The sequence below is a fragment of the Aquila chrysaetos genome, chromosome 2, assembly GCF_900496995.4.
Source record: "Aquila chrysaetos chrysaetos chromosome 2, bAquChr1.4, whole genome shotgun sequence".
In the NCBI taxonomy this organism is placed as follows: Eukaryota; Metazoa; Chordata; class Aves; order Accipitriformes; family Accipitridae; genus Aquila; species Aquila chrysaetos.
In genome coordinates, this window is record NC_044005.1 from 70,954,914 (window position 1) to 70,967,765 (window position 12,852).

A 12,852-nucleotide genomic window follows, 5' to 3' on the forward strand; every position below is an offset into this window, starting at 1 on the left:
TGCAGAGCTGAAGTTGAGAGCTCTGTTCTGCAGTCATTAATATTGCACAGTTGAGTAGAGACCACTGAGATGGGGTCACTTGTTCAGAGACAGGTGAAAACTGAAGAACTGAATTAAGTTCTTCAGTGCCTGAACCAAGAAGATTCAGGGCAATCCTATTGCTGAAGCTTCAACACAGGCTTTATTTGTTCTGGTGCTGGAGCAGCAGGAAAAACCACTAACAAAACATACCTTCTAAGGGTTTGTCAAAGGGCAGAACTCTTTTTAATTCCATGCTAACAACTTTCCACAAACAAGAAGAAAGATTGCAGGGAAGAGATGTAATGTCAGACCCCGTATGGCAGCATTTTCGACCAAAAAGTGAAAGTGCAGCAGGAATCTAGTTTCTACCATAGCCTTACAGATAGGCAACATCAGACCCTTGTGGGATATAAAGTGCCACCCGTCTCATCCAGCCCATTAGCTCCAAGGATGGCTGTCTCAGACACTTCAGAGGCTGGTGTGAGACCCTTCCTACACTGATGGCCACAATTACGCAGGGTTATGCAAGGTTGCGCTTGAAAAAACTCTATTTTGAAGATAGCTTCACAGAGAAGGCCATATATCTAAAGCCTGCAAGCAGTTTCATCCAAGCAGACTTCAGGATCCAGTGCCCTGGAGCACGTTGGAGAATTTTAAAATGCTGGGAGAAGACTTCTTTTTGCTCTTCTGTGATACTGGGAAAGAACTGCTGAGCCAGTTTTCCCTAGCTGCAGTGCAGCTCTGAAATCTCCTTTATTTCCACATTTTTAATGTCTAACTGCCTGAACTGGTCCCATACAGTACAGTACAGCTCTAACTACTTTCTAATGTATTTAAATGTATGCAATAAAAGTATGGCTACAGTGCAATTAAAGTGCCATTTCTGTTCACTTTAAATGTCAGTGTAATTAAAGTTCACAGATAATCATATTCATAAATCTGTAGAATTTCCTATGGATTTTTTCAGCCTCCCCATTTAATATTTCTGGAGATTTCCATATGTGGAACTTCAGCTTCTATTACCACTAGTGCTTGATTAGTTGTGGTGCTTCTCACTATCTTTGACCTCAGGCTTGTCTATGCTGAATATCTGTTGCAGGCTGATATGTGGTCTAGCATGTTAAACTTGTACTTGTTCATAATTTTTTATCAAAAATCACCTGCCATTTTACGGTTCTTTAATCTGCAAACAACTTTATTGAGACACAGGGATACTGCATCCCCATGCACACTGGAAACAGATTAATATCCTTGAGAAAGAGCTGCTGCACCTGCAATGGTCTCCTTCTGCTTTCACACAGGGGTATGCCAGTGACAGGCATCATACAGCCTGATTTTCAGTGTGCCGTGCTGTTCTGGGTTTTTTTCTGGCTGCCTTGTATGCTTCCTCTTCCATGGCTAGAGCAGAGCAAGCCCTTCACCATGGCTCATGTCTGAGAAGCTCTGGGAACTCTTGTCTTCTTGCTTGCTTCCCTGGTGAAAACCAAGAGACTCTTCCCCTCTGGAGACACCAAAATTTTTTACCTGTAGGAGTTTTCAGGATTCCCCTGAATACTAGCCAGGGTACAAGTGCGTCTTTTCGAAAGGGAAAGCCAAAGTTCACATTTGCAGGGCCAAGCCACTGAAGCAGTGAGATGTTCTGGATGGGTTGTAAGGAGATTATCACAGCTTTCTCATGACCATTCTATGGCCTGCAAGTGAACCTCCCTGCCTCTGGTACTGCCACAGCTTTGGACATACTCTTCACAAAGAAAATCAAAAGCAAGGGTTCTTATAGACTGTGCATACCATTGGAGAATAAAAGCCCCCCAAAAAAGAGAAACCCACATTAACTCAGCCAACAGCATACATCAGGCAAGTATAGACCCACTCCCTTCCCCAGCGTTGAGAGAGGTCTTGAAGAAGACAAGCAGAGCAGGCTTTCTGTGCAAGCACAAACTTCCCTACACCACTTTAAACAGCTTTTTTAGCTTTGCCCAGCTCTGGGTTTTTCCAATATTTTTACTTCTCACATATTTTAACTTTGTGTATTTAGTTCTACATACCAAAAAATAACTGACATTGTCCTCATAGTTCTGTTCATCAGACAGTTAAGGATGATTAATTAGACCTGCCATAATCTCCCACAAAGTATGAAGTGAGCTTCACGCTATTGTAGTTATACACTAGTTTATGGGAAGTTATGATGATTCATGCCTAACATAAAACCAGCCGAGCACCTAGCTGACATATGGCTTCTGACTAGGGACACAGTGCTCTTAGACCTGGAACTGTTTCCTAGAGACATTTTTTCCACCATATGCCTTCACCATGCTTTGGCAAAGGACCCTCACTCCTTGCTTTTAGACTGTAAAACATGCAGGAAGCTGCCGTGTTAGGCTGACAACCCTCACCAGCCTCCACCCACCTTTCCTTCTTTTGGTCATTCTCCAGCTACTCAGAGTATGGTGAAAGAAAGAGATCTGTATTCCCTCTCCAAATGGCCACTAAAAAGTTTCAATTAACTAGAACAGTAATTCGGTTCCTCAAAATGAACAGAGCAATGGGAAAGCACTGATGTCCGTGAATACAGAAGTTGCATCGCCTGTTTCAGAAAGTAGCTGATATCCTACTGCCTGTGATTTTTCAGTAATATTCACATTAGTTAATTCACCTCAACAATCATGCAGATCACCTTGCAGCACCATTGTGAAATACTTTTTTTTTTTTTTTTTGAGAAAGTCCAAATCCTCCCAAGGGGCACAAAGAGGGGGCACCCAGGTCCCCCTCAGTAAGAGAGTACAACCCAACTGCACAAACCAAAGCTTTTCACAACAGTGCCTTCTGCATTTTTTTTTTTTTTTTTTTTTTTAGCTTGTCCCAGCAGAGCTGGGACACTGCTGACACACATGGCAGTAAAGCAGCAGTACTGGGTCTCGCATGTCAGAATCCAAAACCGGTCCCTAGATGGGCTGCTGCAGAAACAAGTCTGGGAGAACTGTCTGCTTGGTTTAGTCTCACCCTCCTCAGGAGCGTGGCTCTGAAGTCGCCAGGTGAATATCAATGTCCTTGCAGCAGGCTGGGGAGGTTCAGCCTCAGTGTACTTCTTCACTGAGAGCACCTGGGAAACAGCTGTCGCTGATTTGCAAAAAACTAGAGGGAAATGGGATAAAATAAAGAGGATGATGCGGATTATTTAACTGGACTGCAAACCCCTTAATCCTGTTGCTTCCTAGTGCATAAAAGTCCCAGAAGTCTGAAGGTTTTATTCCAAAATAGCAGCGTGGTTGACATGAAAGTAGTTTCATCACCATGGCGGGATTCATTTCCGCTGTCTGGCTGTCTAAAATTTGGGTGTCCCACTGTCTCCGGCCCCTCTGCAAAGAGCAGACAGAGAGGTACTTCAACACGGTTGTGACAGGGGTGAGAGGCTTGAGCCTGGTGGTTTGGATCCTCCTCTATAGATACCTGCCTCCCTCCACTGACGACCAGATAGCCCATTTTTGGGTGGCAAAAGTGAGTGATGTCGGGTAAACCCCACCTAGCTTGAATGCACTGCCACAGGTTTTCCATGTTGCCCTGACATCACTTCTCAGGCAGGAACATGCCAGAGCCAAAAAACCTCGAGTGGGACCTTCTCCTGTCCATGCGCCAACACTCCCACCGCGATGCTGGCGGGTTATTGCTGTGCGAGGGTTATGCTGGGCAGGCAGGTGGCTCCGCTGCCTGCTCTGGGACGATGCCCTGCTCCATCACCTGCCATCCCCCCAGGACCCCGGTACCTGCTGCGGACCCATCACGTTGCAATAGCATCTCTCTGAGCCGCAGCGTCTGGAAAACACGGCAGAGAACGGAAAATGAATTTAGGTAGCTGGGCCAACACCACAAGGAAGGAAATGCTAGGTTTTATGGACTAAAGAGAAATCCTTCAGGGAGACAGCCCTTTGCATCATAAATAATGGATACGCATCCTGCTACCAAAGCAGGCACCTATGGAACAGCTTATACAGCCTTATAAAACAAAATATTTTTGTTAGCCTGCTTTGCTTTATAATAATGCCAAAGGGAAAGAAAACTTGTATACAGGCAAAATGACTCGAACACATTTTCCCTGAAGACTGTTGGATCCCAAGAGAATTTTTCTTTCTAATTTAATAAAGTCTAAATTCATAAACAGCTCCTTGAACTGAAATTTCTGCTTTGCTGAACTTGCATTCAGCCTCGCTACCTATGTCTCTGATCTTGGCTTAGGATGACAGTTAATTCAGATCTGTCCAAAAAGAGATAGCTCCGTAATTGCTTATGCAAAGAAAACCTTATCTGTTTCAAGCATAAAGTCTGATGGAAGAGAAAACTTACAGTTACAGAGGGCAAAATATATTTTGTCCTTGTTTGGGCTGGTTTAAGCTTTGGGGATTGAAACACAGGGGGGCTGTTTGTTTGTTTGTTTGCTTGCTTTGCTCTGGGAATGCAGCTCAAAACAATTAGTCATCTCAGAGAAATTAAACAGAAGCAGCAAATATGACTGTGAAAAAGGTATTATTCATGCCCACATTAACCAAAACACTCTTTTTCTTCTTAAAAAAAATTTAAAAAGGAACTGTTATTTGATTTGAAAGCTTATTTGGGCTACGATTATGCGAAAAACTCAGGGATTTTCAGCACTAATGTGCCCTTCATGGGCAGGAAGGACAGTGCACGTGCCCAGTCGGGAAAGCTGCCCATTCCATGTGGAAGTAATGCGGTCAGAAAATGGAATATGTGCAGTAGAAAATGGCTCTGCCATAGTACTGAAACAGCGCCGCATTTCAGTATATTCATCATGAATTACAAGCAGCACACTTGCACAGCTGACAATATTAATATTCTGACCTTAACACTCACATTAATATTCTAAAGCGACCCAGCCAAAGTGAGTTTATAGCTTAGGTTAACCTTCCCTCTTAAACCCGCAGCTCTCTTACAACACAAAATCAGAGGGCTGCTAACGCTGACCAAGGCGGGGATCCCCCAGTGACCACCAGGCAGGGTGGAAGAAGGAAAGCCACTCTGGGATCTCCACCGGGAAGGGCTGTGGCCCTTTCAGGCACACTTCTTGCCTTCTTTGGGATGGAGCCATGAGGGCACAGGCTGGCTCCACGGCAGGACCAGGAGACGCCAGAGCATGCAACATGCGTGCAACATGGAGAGCTTCGCTGGCTCAGAGCTCCAAGAGCACCCTAAAATGTACCTGTGTCTCACACACAGCATTTGGTGTGGATTAGTACCAGCTTGGGCTACCAGGAGGTTGGTTGGTCTACCAGGGTCGTGAGGTTGCAAAATCCATCTGGGACACCCCGCTCACCCAAGCGCGAGCCTGAGGTCACCCCCCTGGACACCTCGTGAGTCTGCTCCTCAGAAGATGAAGCAGAAAAACCCATCTGGAGATGAGGGAGAGGGAGATGCCTTTGCTGTTTCTGACACATCAGGAGCATGAAGAAGGCGCAAGAGTGGGGGTGGCCAAGCACCCTCTCCCCTCCCAGTGTACGTACGGGGCCAGTGGCAGAGCCAGGGCCTGGTGGAGTCTGCCAGGGAGGACAGGTCCTCCCGTTTGTCAAATGGGCACCCTTCAGTTCCTGTCCGACCTGGAAAGGACAGACTTTGGGGCTGACCGAACAGCCTTTGCCTCCTTTGAAGCCAGGAGGGGAACTCCCTCCCATCAAACTCCCCCCAAGGAGCACACCAGGCACTGCTGAAAGTCTCCGTGCACAGATGGAGACCACAAGAAAGGTCACTTTTTTCTTAGATATTTGCATTTTCAGGGGTTATTTAGGGGTAGTATTGAAAAAGCACCAGTCAGGAACAAGGAAAAGTGTGACAGAAAGGAACAAGACCCCATTGTGTTAAGGGCTGTACAAATCCAAAGAAGACACAGCCACTATGCTAACAGCGGTGATTATAAAATATTAATGGCCTATCTTTGGATTCCTCGTCAGTGATCTTTTGGTCCGTGGTGGCCCATGAATCCTCATTAAATGCTCTGTGTGTCACGCAGAGCTCATATTCAAAAGGATACCACTAAATCACACACAGGCGCTAACCACTGCTGCGGAAAACACCGGCTGTTCCCCCTCCACATCATCTGATGATCCAGGCATGCTTGGGGAAGCCCTGGCCTGCCTGGCAGACAGCAGCTTCTCTCCTTTCATAAGTTCAATATTACAGAACTTTCCCCTGAAAAGAAATGCTTATCTACTTTTGGTCATTTTTAACTTCAGCAATTCAGCTCTATGTTTTCCTTAAACTCATGTTAAAACCTTTACAGTTCTTGCTTTGGATGGTAAAGAGAAAATGTGTGTCTTTGAGAAAAAGGCAACAAGCTCAACCTTTTCCTGCTGCATTTGAAGCTTCCACGTGAAGAAAGGAAAACTATTGCCCCATGACAAGGGGCTCTTCAGGAGATGGCAACTTGCCTCATCTGTGTTTTTGCTGCTCCTAGCAATCCTTTGGCAATACCGATTGTCTGACGTGCCCAGTACAGAAATATCCAAGATCCTGTTAAAGAAAGCAGCTGGGGACAGATAATGCAATCCAACTTGTTTTTATAAAAGCACTCTTCACATGCAGCGGTCCCTGGTGTCCCAACAGCAGAGCATCACACGCCAATATGAGGCTATTGGAGCACCAAACGTGAAGATGTGGGGTTGCATTTCCCTACAAGCACACTATGGAGAACGCTGCCTCCTTCCTCAACCGTATGGCTGCTGGGGGTAAGCAGCGAGCACGAGCTCATGCCTTGGATCACAAGGGCAGATTCACACCAGTTGTGATGTGCCATTACTTAGACATACGTTCAACAATGGCAGTGGACAGTCTGAATGAGTAATGGTCAGTAAAAAATAACAGCTTGAAAATCCGTCCCTTGCTAATGAATGGAAATAAATGTTGTAAGATGTGTGTCAGAGAGCTTAACTGGTCCTGTGGCTTCTGAAAAAGTGGTGTCGTGGTCAAAAGAGTTAAAAACTGAGATGCTGTATGGGACTGGGCACAGCTGGAGACCAGAGCCGAGCAGAGGTTGGGTCAATGTCTGGAGATCCAAGGGAACAGCAGCGACTGGACGCACAGCAAGAAGGTGGCAGGGCTATTGATGAAAAATAATTCATTTCTCCAGAAACTAAATATATGGCATGTCCTCTGCTACCTACTGATGTTTATGATCAAGTGCCAGGTTGAAAAGAAGAGGACCAAGATGCTGAAAATCATGAGGCAGCTCTGAGGTGCTGCCAACAGCATGCAGGGCACTCAAGGGGAGCCCAGCCCATAGCAGACCCCGAGGACAAGCTTGGGAGGCTCTGAAGATCCGGCTCTGCCCTGCAAAAGAAGCGAACCTGCCTGGAAGTCTGCTGCATGCAAAGCTCAACCTAGCAATTCCCCTGCATAACATCTGTCCCTGCTAGCAGCCCTTGTTTCACATACAAACACAACCGTGGCTGGTCCTGGAGGGAAGAGTTTTTCCTGGGCCCCTGTGGTGATGATTTTAGAAGCAAAACCCTAAGATTTGAATGCTTTATTGTAGCAAGTGAGATGAGGAGTATGTGATGGCCTGCTCCAGCAGCTCCTTTTCCAATCCAGCCTGATTTGGTGTCATTTCACTGGTTTGATGTCAGTCTGTGCCTCCACTGCCTTGAGGAGGGCTGTCGTTTGCGTTAGGGAGAGATTAGAGTCAGGTCTTCAGTAGTCACTGGCAAACGTCGGGACTGGAGGGATAATTTTCGTCCTTAACCAAGGCTACAGAATAGCAGGCAAGCAGTTACAAGACAGTCTCATCTGGGGTCTAAATGCACTTGAATTGCAGATGGTGTTTGTTCTGCTCTCCTTCGGCAGCCGTTCGGTGTGCACGCACATCTGTGCCTGGGAACAGAAGAAGGAACCACACGCTTTATCAAAGATGACTGAATTCAGTATTCATTTTAAAACATTAAAACTTCAGATGGCTTCCCGGGGTGGCCTTTATGTGACACAATTAGACTGTTACTGAATCTTCCTTTTTTATTTTTGCATTACTTTCAGTAGGGAAAATCACACTGAAAGCAACACCTATTTCACGAACATTATAGTCCTGGCTCTGACTGTTTGCCAAGACTTTCCATTAAGTGCAGGCTATGTTGAGTAAAAATACTGTGTCAGGGCCAATATACACCAGATAGAGTTTCATTAAACATCTTGGCTTTTATTGCCCTGTTTGGCCAAAACCAAATAACATCACCTCTCCTTATCAGAAGATTTATCTTGCATGCAAGCCTGATTTGATTTTTGTTGCTGGTCCTTTTAGGAATCTCTGAGTAAATTTTCAAGCTATTTGTAGGCGTAAACACCAGCAGAAGGACCAGCGAGGTGTGTGGGCTGCCTCGTACGCTGGCAGCCTGACGGAAGAAGCAGCAGAGAGAAAGCAGCTCAGCTGCAGTTGAACCCAGGACATCCACATGCATGGATGGAAAGGTGTTAAGGCTTTGGGATGGTTACAGCGGTCATTTTTTTTCCTGCTACCTTTCCTCCTAGTTCTCTTTCTTTTGATTCTAACCCTTGGGTTTTGGTGAAATCCTTCGACGATGATCCCCTCACCTTGTGCACATCATGTCCTACAGGGACAGAGGCACCACCCCTGTGTGCCTTATTGTTAAGGCATGGGGTCCAGGTCAGACAGTAAGGAAAGGGTGTCCTGCCAGGGCTACCAGGGCATTTTTAGAGGTCACATGTGGATGTGAGAGCCCTGAGGCACTCCGCTAAACCATTTTTGCCATTCCCATGCGGCTGAAAAATAGGCACAAGGCAACCGTGAGGGTGAGGGAGGAGGAGAGGAGGAAGGCTTGGCTTGAGACGTCCTGGTGCCTGGTCTCCTGCTATCACAGCAATGGCACCCCCGCATCCCTTTCAGAAATGTCACCGTCTCCTGACTGGTGATCTGCCTCACCTTGCGCTGCTGCACCCAGGGGACCAGCCCTGTGTTTTGAAGCGGTAGGAAAGTTACGGGCGGGTACCACACCTGCAAATGTCAGCCAGTGAGTGTCGTAGCCTCTTTCGGGCAGCCACAAGAGGGCAATAGGACCAAACCTAGCTTCTCCTGGCCGAGATGTCCCTTTCAGCAGAAAGCAGGGACGCGCAGAGCTCATCCCTGCGAGATGCTGGGTGCTCGGCGAAGGACACAGTGCGCAGAGCTGCCTGCAGTCAGGGAGATGCAACCCCGGACCAGGAGCATCGGTCCGGTCCTGCAGCCCCCAGCCAGATCGGCCTCACTCAGGAGCCCTGAGCAGGTCACAGGCAGAGAGCCTGTGCCGATCTGCTCTCCTGGCCCTGTACGGGGCCCAGCGAGGAGGGAACACCACCAGTTCTGGCGCACAAGGCTCGGTGGGAACTGCTCACCCACCTTGCTCCGTGGGAAGCTATCAGCTTCGCCGTGGCTTTCAGGAGACGACATCTTCCAGCTCTGCAACCTACAGCCAGCGGGCGTGTGGAATGATAAATGCTGTCAACATATTAAAATAATTGTGTCCTTTGCCCATATTAAAAGCTGAAGTGGTATATTGTCACCATAACAAAAGCCAGTGGGAACCTGATAAATGTTCCCGTTCTGAAAGTACACATTGTAGCGGGGTTCAGCAATTAGCTGCATCAGAATAAGGAAGAAACCTGCTATTTGCATAGAACATCACTGTATTTTGCTTCTGTGCTTGCCATTTAGCAACCTTCAAACAATTTTTAAAGAGACAAGTAGAGGCAAGGACAAGAGGGAAAGCTGTGCATTTACATGCTCAACACAGAGAGCCTTGAAAATAGCAAAAAACCCATATGACTGTTGAATCCAGGTCAGCTCTGTGTGAACAATCCTTCTAATAGGCCTCATTACCAAAGGGAAAATTAGTTCTTGCTGTTGGAATTGTTATAAACGAGGATTGTTAAAAGCTGAGTTTATTACTGTGAAGCTGGACTGTATTTAAAAATGTTATTGAAGATTTTCCAGTTGCCTAGTAATTTTATTAGGAACCACTTAAAAGATCAGCTGAAAACTTGGTAATTTCTGCATAATACAAACAAGACTTATTCTTCAGCATGCAAAGCTACTGTGGTTTTATATTTATTTAAGGTTTATGTAAAGCAGCCATGGAGGTTAGAGATGCTGCACGTGAGAACTGACTTACTAACAGAGCTCAGCCCCACCAATAAGCCAACAAGTTTTGAAAAGTCCCCCCCCAAAAGCCTGTGGAGTGAACATTAACATCCAACAGGTTAAAGGGGACTAACAGACACTGGGGATTGGCAATTGGGCTCCAGACAACTGGCTCAAATCCAGACCTAGTCACCAGTAAATAAAAGTTGTTAGCGGCAAGTGGCCTATCTGCCAGGGCGTGATGGTCTGAGTTTCTCACAGACGCGAGCCCTTACCAGCAGTCTCAGCAGAAGCCAGAGGTTAAGATCTTGCTCACCTTGGCTGACCTGGCTTGAGCTCCCCGTGGAGCAGATGCTGCTGATGGTCCCAGATGTTGTGTCAACAGAGGAGAGTACCCGTTTTCCCAACTCAGGAGTCGATGCCTGCTGGGCATATTTAATGCAGGTTTTAAAGTCAAATCGCAGGGCAAAAGGCATATTGTTACTGCAAGATTAACTGGACTTGCCCCAGCTGAGAAACCTACCTCCTTGCAAAACCCTTTCCTCTGAGGTGGTCTGTGAAGAAGCACAGACTGGAGCTCTCACAAGAAGCACAGACCAGAGCTCTCACTAGCACAGTATTTTGATTGTGGTGACTTGGGCAATGGGATGGAGATGATCATCACACCGTGGCTGCTCACTCCCCCAGAAAGCCCCTCCAGAGCCAGGAGGGGTCCAACACAAGTTTTCCCACTCTCCATGAGGGTGGAATTCAGGACAACCTTCTCATTGCAAAAACCGGGAGCCTCGGGATGTGCCTCGTACCATCGAGAGCCACACTGGCATGGGCACAACAGCACCAGTGTCCCTGTGTGGGGTGGACACCGGTCCCACGGACACCAGTCCAGCAGCCGGGGAGGTGCGCAGCACCGGCGGCTCGGGTAAAGCCACAGCAGCGACGTACCCTGCTGTGAGGGATATAGTAGGGACAGCTGAGGAGGATTTCGTTCCTTCAGCTGGGTGAAGGGAGGTCAAGACAGGCCACCGAGCTCGTCAGCTGATCTCAGGGGGGAGAGCCCCACGGCACAGCCCGGCAGACACCGAGCTCCCCCTTCCATCTGCCTCTGCAATTTCCTGGAGCCCGGAGTTATGCAAAAGGTTTTGCTCCATTTCCCTCCATGGCTATCATGTCAGCTCGTGGGTAAATTGCCGTGACAATTAGGGAGAATAGTGGGAAGACGTGACATATGTTTCTTTTACTTCAGCACTGTCTGCTGAAAACTGGAACTAAAAGGTACCAGGCAGCTTCTTCCCTGCCTCTGGAATTTCATAGAGGGTGACTCCGAAGCATTAAACAGGCAGAAATAATTACACTTGCACAGACTGAATTAAAAACAATGAGAGAAAGTGCATGATTTTCTTTGTAGCAACCCTTGCTTGCAGCGGTTCTGTATGTTTCAGATAAATAGAGTAGATGCTGCGAAACCTTTTGGAGGCTAATCAAAACCTCTAACACAACAATAAAATCTTCTCACAGCTGGAGCCAGAGAGCAGCATTAATATTTACTAGCCAATCAGTATATTTACATGAAAGACAGGATTCTAAGAGTACCTTCGATATGCAATTAAGGCATACACATGGGCTGGCAGGAAAATAAAATAAATCTTTTTATTATGTCTATGCTAACGTCTCCAGTAATGGGCTAATAATTACAAATGTACGTGCAAGGTTCTTGCAGTAGGGAAGGTTTTGCTGCAAACTTTATTCTCGTTTAAGCACATCTCGAAGTCAATTGTGGCTTCTAAATTATAGGACACAGAGGAACAAAAACCAAAGGTTTAATGTGGGATCAACTACTTCAACACACAGCTTATCAGCTAAGATTTAGTGTGAGAACTATGGATATATTTCACAAATGCCCGGGTAACAATAGCATTTGGTTGGGGTTCGAGGCTAGAGAAAAGTGGTTTGGAGAGCAAAATACATCCCTTTAAACTAGAAAATATGAAGTTATATTCCTTTAGGTCTACCCTTGTCTTTGGTGGGGCAGCCTTGCCCAGGCTGGGATCTGCAGTGATGATGACCAAGAGCTGTAAGCGTGCACATCTCACAGCCCATAAAAACAACGGGGCTTGCGAGGACCACACAGGGCACTGGGGCACACCAGTTACACCCTTGCCCTTCACAGGTGGCTTGTTTCCACTGTACTGTCTTTTACTGGCACATAATGACAAGTCTGTGTCAAACCAGAAGAATTAGAAGTCTTTAATACATTAATCAGGTGGTTTAACAAGCAGTGGACAAAAGCATTTATGGAGGAGGAGGGAGGTCCTGTACATCTCTCCATCACAGCTCTCTCCACATCTTCCGCACTGTCGTAAGGGTTTTCCCAAGGAATGCTACATGGCAACACAGTCGCCTTAGGAAGCCAGGTGCATTTGTATTGCATTTTTATCATCTGGTCTAACATATGTTAATGGGCTTGTTTGTACTCACAGACCCTACTGATTTACCTGAAGGTCCAAGGTTGCACCAAACTGGGGATATTTTGCACAAGGACACTTCTCCATAAATGTGAAAACCTAGCTTACAGATCTTGTCATTCAACCAATGACAGATCATTCCGTAAACATGTTTCCATACCAAACGGTTTAATTATAACACTGCAGTAGTGCATGTGGCTTAGGTACAGTATCTTACAGTGAAACGCTCTGGACATTCATTCCCAT

The 12,852-nt window shown here is 46.5% G+C and overlaps 1 long non-coding RNA gene across 1 annotated transcript; it reads right to left on the bottom strand.

Annotated features, from left to right (window-relative positions):
• Positions 1-7,531: 7,531 nt before the first annotated feature.
• Positions 7,532-10,569, bottom strand: LOC115347907. Its single transcript, XR_003925687.1, has 2 exons — positions 10,461-10,569; positions 7,532-7,890 (listed from the first exon to the last, which is right to left on the bottom strand). It is a non-coding gene; the product is annotated as an uncharacterized LOC115347907 (long non-coding RNA).
• Positions 10,570-12,852: the final 2,283 nt, after the last annotated feature.